General features: G+C 29.1%; 1 protein-coding gene across 1 annotated transcript in view; it reads right to left on the bottom strand.

Annotated features, from left to right (window-relative positions):
• Positions 1 to 977: 977 nt before the first annotated feature.
• Positions 978 to 12,672, bottom strand: part of LOC118038186 (probable bifunctional methylthioribulose-1-phosphate dehydratase/enolase-phosphatase E1) — a 67,734-nt gene continuing 56,039 nt past the window's right edge. Inside the window, exon 13 of the transcript XR_012167814.1 lies at positions 978 to 988. The gene's annotated coding sequence lies outside the window, so the exon portion shown is untranslated. The remainder of the gene's footprint in view (positions 989 to 12,672) is intronic.

Below are 12,672 nucleotides of genomic sequence, written 5' to 3'. Positions count from 1 at the left end.
TTAAAAAAAAAAACATTGTAAAAATATGGATATAAAAATAAAAATAAAAAAAACTGTGAAAAGAAAATAGAATAAAAAAAGAAAGCCAAAGGAACTTAATAATTGGATCCAAAACCCATGGCTTATTTAGAAGTATGATTAGTTTATTTAGAAATCTTAATAAAATTGTTTTTTAAATAATTTTTTATATTAAAATATATATTAATTATATTTTTTAAAAAATTATTTTTAATATCAGTATATTAATTTTAAAATATTAAAAATATATTAACTTAAAATAAATAAAAAAAATTTAAATTTTTTAAAAAATATTTTTCATATATTTTTTTAAAAGGATTGATGTGTAAATTTTAAAATTAAATTTAGATTTATCAACTTTTATCAATTTCGATGAAAATTCTTTTATAAGAATTAATGTTAAACTTTTTACAAAATTAGAAATGATAAAAATAAAATAACAATAAAAACAATCAGGATATATCAATATATAAGATTATAGTGCTTCAATTTATATAATATTTGCCGGAAAATACATAATAAACACAGCATGTTATATTATAATAAAATAATACCTTTTAAATAATAAGATATAATAGAAATTTATTTTCAATGCTCTCTAAATATTAGAAAATATTTTATAAAAAATAAAAATTTACTATTTTAAAAAAGTTAACAACTTAAAATGCATTATTTTTCAATTTTTTTTAATAATATAGCCATATATTGTAAATTAGTTTTCAACTTATTTTCTATATAATGCATCTAGACATCACATCAAAAAATATTTTATTTTCTTTAAAATTATTTTCTTTCACATCCTCACTCTCATAATTATAAAGGAATAATATAGCATTTAAGGTACTTGTATTTATTTATTTATTTCTATTTTAATACTTGTAATCATGAAATCTAATCAATTAAGTATATCTATTAATTTTTGTTTTTGAAACATGGATGTGAGTATTAATTCCCTACCAGGAGAGCATATATAATATTATTTTAATATTTTTTGTTTTAAGGATAATGAAGTATAAAGTACTTAGACTTTAGAATTTTTTTTTATTTGAGTACATGTAATATTTTTTTTTTTCATTTAAGTACTTGTATTTTCAAAATTTGATCAATCATATATCTCTATTTGTTTATATCACAAATATTGAAGTAGTTGTACATTATGACTTTTTTCTACCATAAATTGCTCACTTTTCCTTAAATAATTGGAAAAATATTGATTTTGTCTAACATTTACATCTAAATTGATATATTAATCAAAAATCCAAATTTAATTGTCCTATATCATCCTTAAAATTCTGCAACAAAGATATAACAACACTAAGAATAAAAAAATTAAGATTGTAAATGTTAAAATATACCTCCTTATATATAAGTAAAATCATAAGCATGTTAGAAAAATAAGCATTCATCATCCTGCTCTCTTTTGTATAGAAACTAAAGTGTTTACTTATACTTTCTACACTTTTTTCGTTTCTCATCCTTAGTTTCTTTTCTTCACTCTCGATTTCAATTGATTTTTTTTCCTTTAGTTTGATCTAAATCTTTTCTCTCCTCTCTTATTTTTTCTTTATGGCTCACATTATTTTCAACCTTTAAACTCATGACCTTACATTGTTTATTTGTCTACTCGACTATGATTTCTCTTTTCAACTTTAATTAGTCTTTTTTAAGCAATCAAAACTCTCTTTTTTTGCCAACTTTTGCCTCTAACAATACCATATAAAAATAGCAACTGACAATAATCTCATATAAGCATGTCTTACTAACAATTTTCGTACATATGTTTGCATGGTAACCATACTCATATTGTTGTATTACCATTTTAGCTTCACTTTTCTTTTTCAATTTTAATTAGTCTTCATAAATCTGTCTAGATGACAATGATGCAAGTGTGTATGCCTTTCTATTCTTCTTAAGAGAATACCTATTTTTAAACTCATAATACTAGGCCTTCCTATCAAATTGTCAAGGTCTCACCAACAAATGACTAGTATGCATAGGAACCACATCATTCAAAACCTTATCCTTATACTTCCCAATAAAAAACTAAACCAAAACCAGTTTAGTCACCATAATTTCACCATATTCATTCAACCATACAAGCTTATAAGGTTTATCATGCTTAACAATGTTTAGATTCAATTTTTTAACAAGTATAGTAGTGACAATATTAGCACAACTCCTACTATCAATAATCATATTACACACTTTGTTACTAGTGTGACACCTAGTATGAAATATTGAAATATATTCTCTCTTTGATGCTCCTTTATCAATTTCATATAGCTTTCTGATTATTAGCCTTTGAAAACTTCTTTTCTTTATCTTCATAATGATCGCCCATACTCTCATCATTCATGGTAGCCTTAAGGATAGGCATTTTAACTTCCTCTTCCTTATGACTAGGAACTCCTTTTCAACTAATCATCTTATCAAACTTACTTATTAACACCTTCATCATTACTTTTTGTTCAACACTTTTTGAAGACATTGTTTATATTTGCAATAAAGGTTAGTAGCAAAAAAAAATGTTTCCTCACAAAAAACTCATGTGTTTACTCTCACAATAAAATACACCTCTTGTGTTTCACACATTTTATTAGATTTTTTACCCTAATAGTCTCGCTACACCTTTTACCATTCCATTCTCATACTTTGGTTCTTAAAAGTAACTTAACAACTTATCAAATAATTAATCAAACTATGCAATGATTTATTTTATGTTTAAAGACTCCAGAATCAACAATTATTCAAACTTTTCAAAATGAAACTCGAGGAAAAACATACGAGTGGCAATGCAAATTTGTGCTAATATAATGAAAAAAAAAAGACAAGAAATAAAAATAATAATTATTATTAAGAAACAATGGAAACTATAAAATTCAAGAAAAAAAAAAGAAATCAATGCAAGAAATAAAAAAACTAAAGAAATTGATGCAAGATAATTCTATTCTACCTAAATTTGCAAGAAATAAATCAAGATAAAAAAAAATAACTTGTAATCGTTTCTCCAAAAATCCTTTCAAGATTTGCAATTTTGATTCTTTATTTTTTTAATAGGTGTCAAATTTCTCAAGTCCTAGGATGAACACAATTTGTTGTTTATATACAATTTATTTTTTTCTTTTCCTATCAAAAACCGATTATCTTTTTTCTTTTTTAAAACAAGAGTCCACCAAAACACCAAAAAAATTAATCAAGATTCAATCTTTTTTTTCTTTTTCTTTTTTGTAATAGTCAAAACCCTAGAGAGAAAGAAACCAAGATAAACAAGAAACAAACCCAAGATATAGCAAGATCTAAAGAAAATCCTAGAATTACTTATAACAATGAAATTAAAGAGATATAACATGAAATTAGTTGAGCACTAATACCAATCTGATGTAGAATTGTCCTTTAGATAGCTAATTTGAGATTTGAACAAAGTTTGCAACTTAACCCAATAAAAACCTTGCCTTGGAGAACTAAAGTTATATGAAATTGATCACCCTCACCCTATGTCTATAATGAGACGCAAATGAGAAATATAAATTATAATAAAGTTGATCAATCTTTAGAAGAGTTTGCAAGTTCAATAAAGAACTTGGTATAAGAATCACTCAACCATATAAAGAGATATAAGCACATAATATGTGACAACTTGTCGACAAATCCATCAACTCCCTAAAAATCCTAACATAAGAATATTTATATGTAAACTCTAAAACTAATGGGTCCTACATGCACCTAATTTAAATAAAGTCTAGACTAATTAAAATAAGGTCTAAAATAATAAAAAGAAATAAATAGTATAAGATTACTTTTCACCCTTTTCCATATATGATAGTGAAAAATACCCAAGATAATTAATTATTAAAGAATCCTTACTGAATAAAAGCTTGATGCATTATAAAATAAGAATTAATTTCTGACCAATTAATTCTTCTTATTTGATACGAAATCCTAATAAAATAAGTAAGTTAAAGGTTGCCATATAAGCTCTCAATAGCATTAAGGACTCCTAATAGTGAATGGAATCCATAACTCTTAAGGAAACAATGTTTTTTTTCCCCTTTCTTTTTGCACTTTACTAACTGATTTTAGACCTAACTTCAAACCTGTTATTCTCTCTTATCTAGATGAATTAGCGGTTTAACATTTATCATTGGAAAGGTACATATTTCTAGTTTCTAAAACAATCAGAATCGTATCTAAAATCCATTTGTAGCTTTCAGATCTGACTCGAAGAATAGACGAAGGTCTAGCTTGACAGATGTTAACCTTTCTAACTCATGCCTCTTGACTTAGCTCATTAAATTCTTCTTGGATCCACTTTGTTTTGGGTCTTAGAACAAATCTAATGGGCTCTCCTCATGGATTCATTGATGTTGTAGCTAGGATCGCATCATGATTTCTATTAGGTCCATCATTTAATACCCTATTTGTTTTTGTGTTTCAAAAATACTTTTAAAAAAATTTGAATTTTTTTTTATCTTTTTCTTTATTTCAAATTAATATTTTTTCTTGTTTTTTCAAGTAATTTTGATGTACTCATATCAAAAATAATTTTTAAAAAATAAAAAAACATTATTTTGATGCATTTCCGAATGAAATGCACTTTAAAAAGCAACCGCAACCACACTCCCAAACAGGCTATTACAACAGCCTTCAACCACTCTTAAGGATCATAAGGGGGATGGATGAAATTAATTATTTTCACCAAATCCGTCAATCATGTTAGTGTTACATCTCTCCTATAAAAAAAAACAAACAATTTTAAAATCCAATTCATTTCAAATTATTGATGCAAATAAACAATTTTAACAACTTAAACCAATGATAACTATCGAAATACTTACAATGAATGCTTTCATTCTATTATTGTTAAACTTTTTTTTCCCTTATATCCCCCTTCTTTACACAAGTTTCTTCATGTAACTTCATTAGAGTTAGTTCTCGCCTAAGCTTTTTTTTTTTCCTGTAAATTAAATAGTTTATTAAAAACCTCACTAGCAAACACGTCATTAAAACTACAAGAAAAATAATAAAATATACAAATATAAGCTCACAGTAGACACTTTTCATGGTGGATAAATAAAATTGCTCCTCCAATATGCTTGTTCATCAAACCATGAGTTTTTTTATTTCTATTTATGTACTGAATGATGACGGCTTTGTAAAAAATTCTAAAACCACAAACCCAAGATATGTTGTCCAATTATAGTTTGTGACATACTTTGATTTATAGCTTTTCCACCTCACTATGTCATTAAACCCAACCTTTTTTAATTGCTTGTTGGCGAGCATCATACAAAAAATAATGCAACCTAGTACATAAATTTATTATAAATAAATTAGGAATGAAAATAAAAGAATACAAGTTTATAAGAATATAACATTCATTGATTTAAACTTACCTAGTCACATTGTGGCTTTACCACACTCTTCTGACAAGTGCCTTGTTGCTCTCATTTCACCAAAAAAACCTCTTAATTGATTTTATACATGAATTAGTTTTTAAAATTTTAAAAACTAGTAACTCGAATTAGAGATTATTTATCTAACATTAAAATATTTCCACTAAACATCTACCTTATACATCTATTAAGGATGGTCATATAACTAACTCCATTGAAATAATGGTTATTTAAATGACAAGCAACTTCAATATTGGTAAACTTGAAAATCAATTTAAGAGAGTCATTTTTATAAAATTATAAAACTTGAAATAACTAAATAAAATCATACAAAACAATTACATAAAGAGGTCTCTCTACCATTCTCCTATCCATTTGCCTTTAATAGACTCTATCAAACAATGGATGCTTGATATGTTGTCTTTAGTGGTTAAGTGTTGGTTGGTAACCACTTCATAATTATCCTTTAAACTCGTAACACAATAAACAACACTGCTACTTAATGAACCAGGAGTGATGCTTTTTTGACTTAGACTTGTTTCCTTTTGAATTCATGGTACCTAAAAGGAAACAATGAACACAATTTAAAAAATAAAACATAATTTCAAACATAAATTCAATTATTTATTAAAAATGAATCACAACACAAACCAACTAATAACCCATCATTTCTTTAATTCCGAAGTAATTCAATTCCCCTAATTTCAAAAAATATAATTCATAATTCAATAACTATCAAACACCTCATAAGTTAAAACATACTTAACCTTTGATTGTTATCAATTCCATAGAAATTTAATTTTCCTTAATTTTTCAACGAAACGATAAAATTGATAAAAAAAAAAAAATTGATACCTCATGAAGTCCCTAAATCCAAGATGTTTAGGAATAAATTTCATGTTTTGGATAATAAGTTAATCTTTTAGTTCAAGTAATCCCATTCATTCTTCCTAGCAGAAATGCCTGGTAGCTTGATATGGAAAAGCTGGGTGGTTGGTGGTTGGTAGATGGTAGCTAGTGGTGTCTGGTATAAAAGATCTTTTTTGATTGATATAAAAACTCTCATATGCTTAAGTTAGTGAATTTGTAACAAGATAAAGTGTAATAATATTTTAGAGATATAGGCTATGAAAATATATGTGCTACAAATGTTAAAAATAAAGAGATTGTGAACTTGGAGCTTGAAGAATTCATGGGGTATTTATAGCTTACAAGCCTTATTCTTTTGTGAAGAGGAGGGGTTGAAGAGTCATTTCACCATTGTGATATTTTGAGTTGTGTTTTACTTAAAATTATAAATATTATATCAGTATAAAATATTAAGGGACCTGTGCAAAGGTCTCGAAAAATTGCCAAGAGACTTGTATAAGGTCCTTAAATAATCTTAAGGGAGAGTTGGGCTCAAAAGAGTTAGGCTCAGGTGTGCACCTCATACCAAAAAATAATTGGGTCCAACCTTTATGCATGGACCTAATAGGTGTTGGGCATGCACCCAACACCTAGAAGTAACACCTAGACCTAATGGATGGAGGGCATACACTCAACACCTAAAAATAATCAGGTCCAAGCACCATGCATCGACCTAATTAATTTAGGCAATAGTTTGCGCTCGTTTCATTTGATGAAGGTTTTTAAGCCCATTAAGTTTGGGTTTATCAATAGCTCACCAAGTCTTTGTGATATTGATATGCAAAGACTTGTAAAAATACTCGGTTTTTATGACAAGTTCATTGAATTATCTTCATTAAGAAGAGGGATGTAAACTCTAAGATTATTTACCAGTAAGCCTATATGTAGACGCATATGTTTGAAGAAATTTCTTAGTATGTAGAGGGGGACCATAGAGGAACCCATTCTTAGAAACAATTCTTGAAATGTTAGGTGAGATATAAAGGACTCTATACTTAGAAATGTTTTTTAAAAGGTTAGGGGAAACTTATGGAGAAAGAGCTCATCCTTAGAAAAATTTCTAAGAGGTTAGGGAAATTTAGTGAAGGGTAAGCCTATACTTAGAAAATATTCTAAGAGGCTAAAAAGAACCTGTAGAGGGTCATTCTCTATGATAGCATGAGGCTTATAAGCCATGTACCAATCTGGGATCGTACTAGAGAAAGAGAGATAAAGATGCTTATGGCTTCCTAGACGATGGTGTAAAGCTTAGAAGTTCACTATAAAGAAAGATCTCACCAAAGAATGGGAAGCTTGTAGCCTCCCCGGTGATGACATGGGGGCTTGTGAGCCCCCCCACTAGATAATAGTCAAATTAAAGTAGGGGAGGTGTGTGACCTCTCTAGCATTATCATAAGACATGAGAGCCCCTTATTAGAGAGTGATTATACCTAAGAGTGAGAGATTTGAGGTCATCCCTATAGGTAGCTTGAGGCCTAAGAGCCTCACTAGAGAGTTATGTTAGTCTGAAACTACACTAGAGAATGGAAGATCTAAGATTAACCACTGATAAATGTGAAAGATCCTTAGGCATAACCTGGAGAATATGTCAGCTCAAGACTAAACTAGAGAATGAGAGATCTAAGATCAACCCCTAAAGAATTGGTGAGAGGCCCTTAGGCATCACCTGGAGAATGTGTTAGTCCAAAACTATATTGGAAAATAAGGAATCCAAAATCAATCCCGACGAATTAGTGAAAGATTGTTAAGCATTACTTGGAGATCTATAGATAGGAAATATATTTTAGAGATGGTATGTGTTTGTCTTATTGAGGATTGTACATCCTGAGGTGATTTAAGTGATACGTATGGGGGAGCTTTTTAGGAGGAATATTTTTTAGAGATGGTACGTGTTTGTCTTGGTTGCCCTGATAACTTTTAATAGGTGATCTCATTTTGATTCAAGGGAGTAATAAATTTTTAGGATACATCAAACACTTATGGGTGATCCCTCATGGTTTTTCCTCAAGCTTTTATTTCTATTAGAAGAATGATTTCGCATAATAGGTTTTTCATGTTAGTTGTCCTTGTAAAAAAAAGGCCTATGTCATAGCACACCGGTCTCTTCCACTCGTATATGATTTTTTATTACTTCTTTCATATTGAGCAAACTTCTATCTTGTAAGGCATAAAGTTTTCTCTAGAAGACATGTTCTCTTACCCCTCTTATCAAGGTCTTTAAAGCTACTAGCTCAAACCATTATTCCACCTTGAGCATCTTCTATTCGAAACTCTTTAAATATGTTAGTGTAGGTTTATCCTTTTGCTGGGTAACATCAAATAGCTCAATGGAGCTTTTCTTGATGGGTATGTTGGTGTTGAAGGGTGCTACTAGCTTGGCATAAAGGTCATTGAACCCTTCGATGAAGCTTAACTCCAAATTATTGTATTAAGCATGCACAGACCCCTGAAAGGTTGTAGGGATATTTTTCACATTGATTCACTATCTTAGATGACCAACTCTATGCTACTACGCACATTCTACACATGCTCCCTTAAGTAAGTCAGGTTATCATAGTTGTCCGAACTTATTTTTTTACTTGAAAATGTAGTATTTAAGGAGTTGAGTGTTCAATACTTGTTTGAACAATTGAGAACCCCTCACCTAATAAGAGTTATAGACATATACAGATTGTCTCTTAGTCTTTTATTTGTTAGGATCTTGGGAGCCTGATGAATTTTTTCATTATTGGGTTAGGATATATTAAGCAAAAAATTGAAATATGATTTTGATGGTTATAATGTGTGGACATTAATTTGGAGTTTTGGGATGTATGAAGATTTAAATCTTTAATTAATAGTAAAAACACTAATTTGTATTGTTTGGGAGTTGTAGGAGAAGTGGTTGGAAAGGGACTTGACTTCTATAAAGCTTCCACAACAGGAGCTCAAAGTAAAGGATTGCGTTCCCTTACTTTTTTTTTTTAATTATTTAAAATGATTTTGTACTTGTTAGAATTAAAATGAATATTTAATTTTGTTGCATATTGTTGTTATCCATTTTTTGGGCCCAACATAAACAAAAAAAAAAATAAATAAAAAGTGGAAAGAGAAAATACAGAAAAATTTAAAAATATTGAAAAAAAATATATTAGTGAAAAGAGAAAATCATAATGCCTAGAAAATCATTGAAGATTATTTGAGGTGGATCAAATATACAAGACTGAAATATTTGACAGTGTATTTTCAACTTATGAAAGCCTTATTGGTTAAAAAAAAAAAATAGAGTTCAATTTAAAGAGAGAAATTCAAAATTGGATGTTTAAGGATTCAATTAAAATTTTTCAAGGTTTAATTGAATTTATTGAGGGCTTAATTACAAGAAAAAATGATTTTCTGAAGTCAATTCAAGCTTTAATTATAAGAAATTAAAGTTTGGGGATCGAATTGTAATTTTTAAGAGTTAATTTGATCAAATCAAGGGATTAATTGCATAAATATTAAAGTTTGATAGGCAATTAAGGACTTAATTGAAGAAATCCAAAACTAAAGACCAAAGTATTAAAGGCACATAAATATAGGGGCTGAAATTGATCAAATCAAGGGTCAAATTAAAGAAATTAAAAGTTTGTTAGTCAATTGAGGGTTAAAATACATAAATTCATAACTAAGAACCAAAATGAAAAAGGTAACCAACTTAAAGGATGACAATTGAGTTTGGTTGGGATGAAATTAAAAGAAATTAAAAGTTTAGAGGCAATTAAATGTGCATATATATGCCACAATTAGAAGAATATAGACTCAATTGAAATTTGTCAAATCTTAAATTAAAAACCCTAATCTCACCTAAACAACGTGTCGTTCAAACTTAAAGAAAAGAAAGTGAGTGACACATTGTTTGATCGACTTGGCCTTTGTTTTCGACAATTTTAGCTGATCAAGTTGGCAACTTCAAACAAATAAATGTGGAGCTACAAACCTCCAAATTGAGTAATGTTGGATTCAAACGAAAGGTGTGCATCTTTGGTACCAACTTTAGGGGGTCTCAAGCAACGATGACATCAGTTTACTCTGACGAGACCTCGAAAGTGGGCAATTTAATCAGCCATGACTGAAACATAATTATGTAAAAAACAAACTTTCTTTTAGTGTATTCCCACTCAAAGGCTTCTCATTGATTTTTATCAAGAGTTCACAACCCTTCCATTAAGATCAAAAAGTCAAGAATGGATTCAACCCCCTCAAGCATGTATGAAAGGCTAAAAAAAAAAGAGGAAATGATAAGAAAAAGAGAAAATATTAATCTTTTAGCATAAGTAAAGAGGGTTTAAAAACCTAAGAAAAGGTTCCTAAGCTTAGAAAGGATAACAAGTTTGGGAGAGGAAAAAGTTTCCAAAAGAAAACAAATGAAGAGAATAGTTGTTCTAGGTGTCCTTATGACCCAAAAGTAGGCTCTTGTGGCTTGCTTTAGTTGTTTTTTATTTGTTTTTGTTTTATATTTATGTTTACAAGCATAGAAAAAAGGTTTGGAATGTTTAACAAATTGCCTTCACCTCTTTGTTTCTATGATTTTATTTTAATAATGTTATTTTATTTTATTTATATTTTTGATATATAAAGCTATTGTTTTAAGTTTGGTTTTTATGTAAGGTATGCATGTTAATGCTCATGTTTACCTTGGTTTTGTTAAGCTTGTTCATGCACAAAATGAGTTCAGAACACTAATTTTAAACCCTTGTTGCAAGAAAATATAGGTAATTTTTAAGTTGTTTTTCGGATTTGGTATCTTAAGCTTGATTTTGATGTTTTGGTGTTTTGGTTTTTAGTGTTTTAGATTCAAATATGTTTGTATATGATAATATGACTTGTTGGGATAAAGAAAACATGTTTTAGAAGCCAAAAATACTAGTTTTGGAGGCCTGAAAAGGGTTGCCTTTTCTAGGTTTGCTGGGTTTCTTAGTAGTGTTTTTTGTGTTCTTGCAAAGAACATTGTCTTAGCTTTATGATTTGGACCAATGTTGGTCCATTTCTTTGCCTAGAACACTTATTTAGACATGATTAACAAACAATTTAGTGTTTATTTTCATCAATAATATGTTTACAATAGATTTTAATCATTAGGTTGCAGTTTGAAACCAAAACTTATTTTGACAAAATCATGAATTTTAAGTGAAAATTGAAGTAATTGGATGCTAGATTATTGGTCCTTGTATAATTTCCAACATGTGTGTGCTTTTGTTTTTTACTAAATCTTGTCTATGTTGTGTTCCATGTTACTAGATTTCGTTGTGGTTTCTTGGTGTTCTTTGTTATTCTTTATTTTTTAATGCGTTTGATCAGTTTTGAGTTTTTGTGGATATTTTACCCCGAAAGAAGCATCAACAATAATTGAGGATATTTTATCCTTTCAGATCGAGTTCTTGACCTAGAAAACTAGGGTTTGTTCATCATAGCAAACCCGTCATGGTAAGTCAGTAGAGATGGACATCATCAAACCATAGCCAATAATAATAATAATAATAAAAAAAAATGCAGCTTACCTCAATGAAGGCATACTAGGGGTGTTAACACCTTTTCTTTATGCAATCAGTCCCTTAACTCGAACTTTAAGACCAGCTAGGGTTCCTAGTAACTAAAATACTAAGTGATGACTCTCATTCCCTTTTTTATACTGATAAAGAACAAAAATTTCTTATCCTTTCCACCCACATCATTCCCGACTATCCCGACTTGAAAGGATGATCACTACAATGCTGCACACGTGCGACACATACAATCAGAAAAATTTTATAGGTTTTGTAATTGACCGTGAAGGCTGTAATATTTTACTTGTGATTTATAATAAACCGTGATAATGGTAACCATTAGATGATGGTAATAAACTGCAATAGAGGTAATCAATATGCAATTGTATTTGACCACAACAACGATAACCGTTTTGAAAATAGAAATTGACCGTGATAACAGAAATAATTGGTTATAAATTGTAATTGTCCACAATGGTGGACTTCGTAACATAGATGTTTATGAGTTGGGCACATTAGTGGGGGCTACTAATCAAGTGTATATTGAGCCGGCTAAGTGAGTGAGGACTATGGTTTGGAAAGTATTTAAGTCGACCGCAAGAATGAGGAGTAGTGTTAAAATCAAATGTCGTTTAGATATTTCTATGGGGCAAGAAAATAAATGATAGGAGAAATATGCATATAGAGTAGGAAAAATGATAAATGAAAAATTAAATTGACAATAATGGTGGAATCAATATGTGACTAGTATTTTAAATGTTAATCTAGCTGTAACGATGAGGGTTATTAGGTCTGAAGTAGGAGTTATCTAGTAGAATTAGTGATTATGAACAATGAAGAGTATCCGT

The sequence above is a fragment of the Populus alba genome, chromosome 1 (assembly GCF_005239225.2).
Source record: "Populus alba chromosome 1, ASM523922v2, whole genome shotgun sequence".
Taxonomy (NCBI): domain Eukaryota; kingdom Viridiplantae; phylum Streptophyta; class Magnoliopsida; order Malpighiales; family Salicaceae; genus Populus; species Populus alba.
The sequence above is the reverse complement of the archived record's forward strand: the minus strand, read 5'-3'. Positions and strand labels throughout refer to the sequence as shown.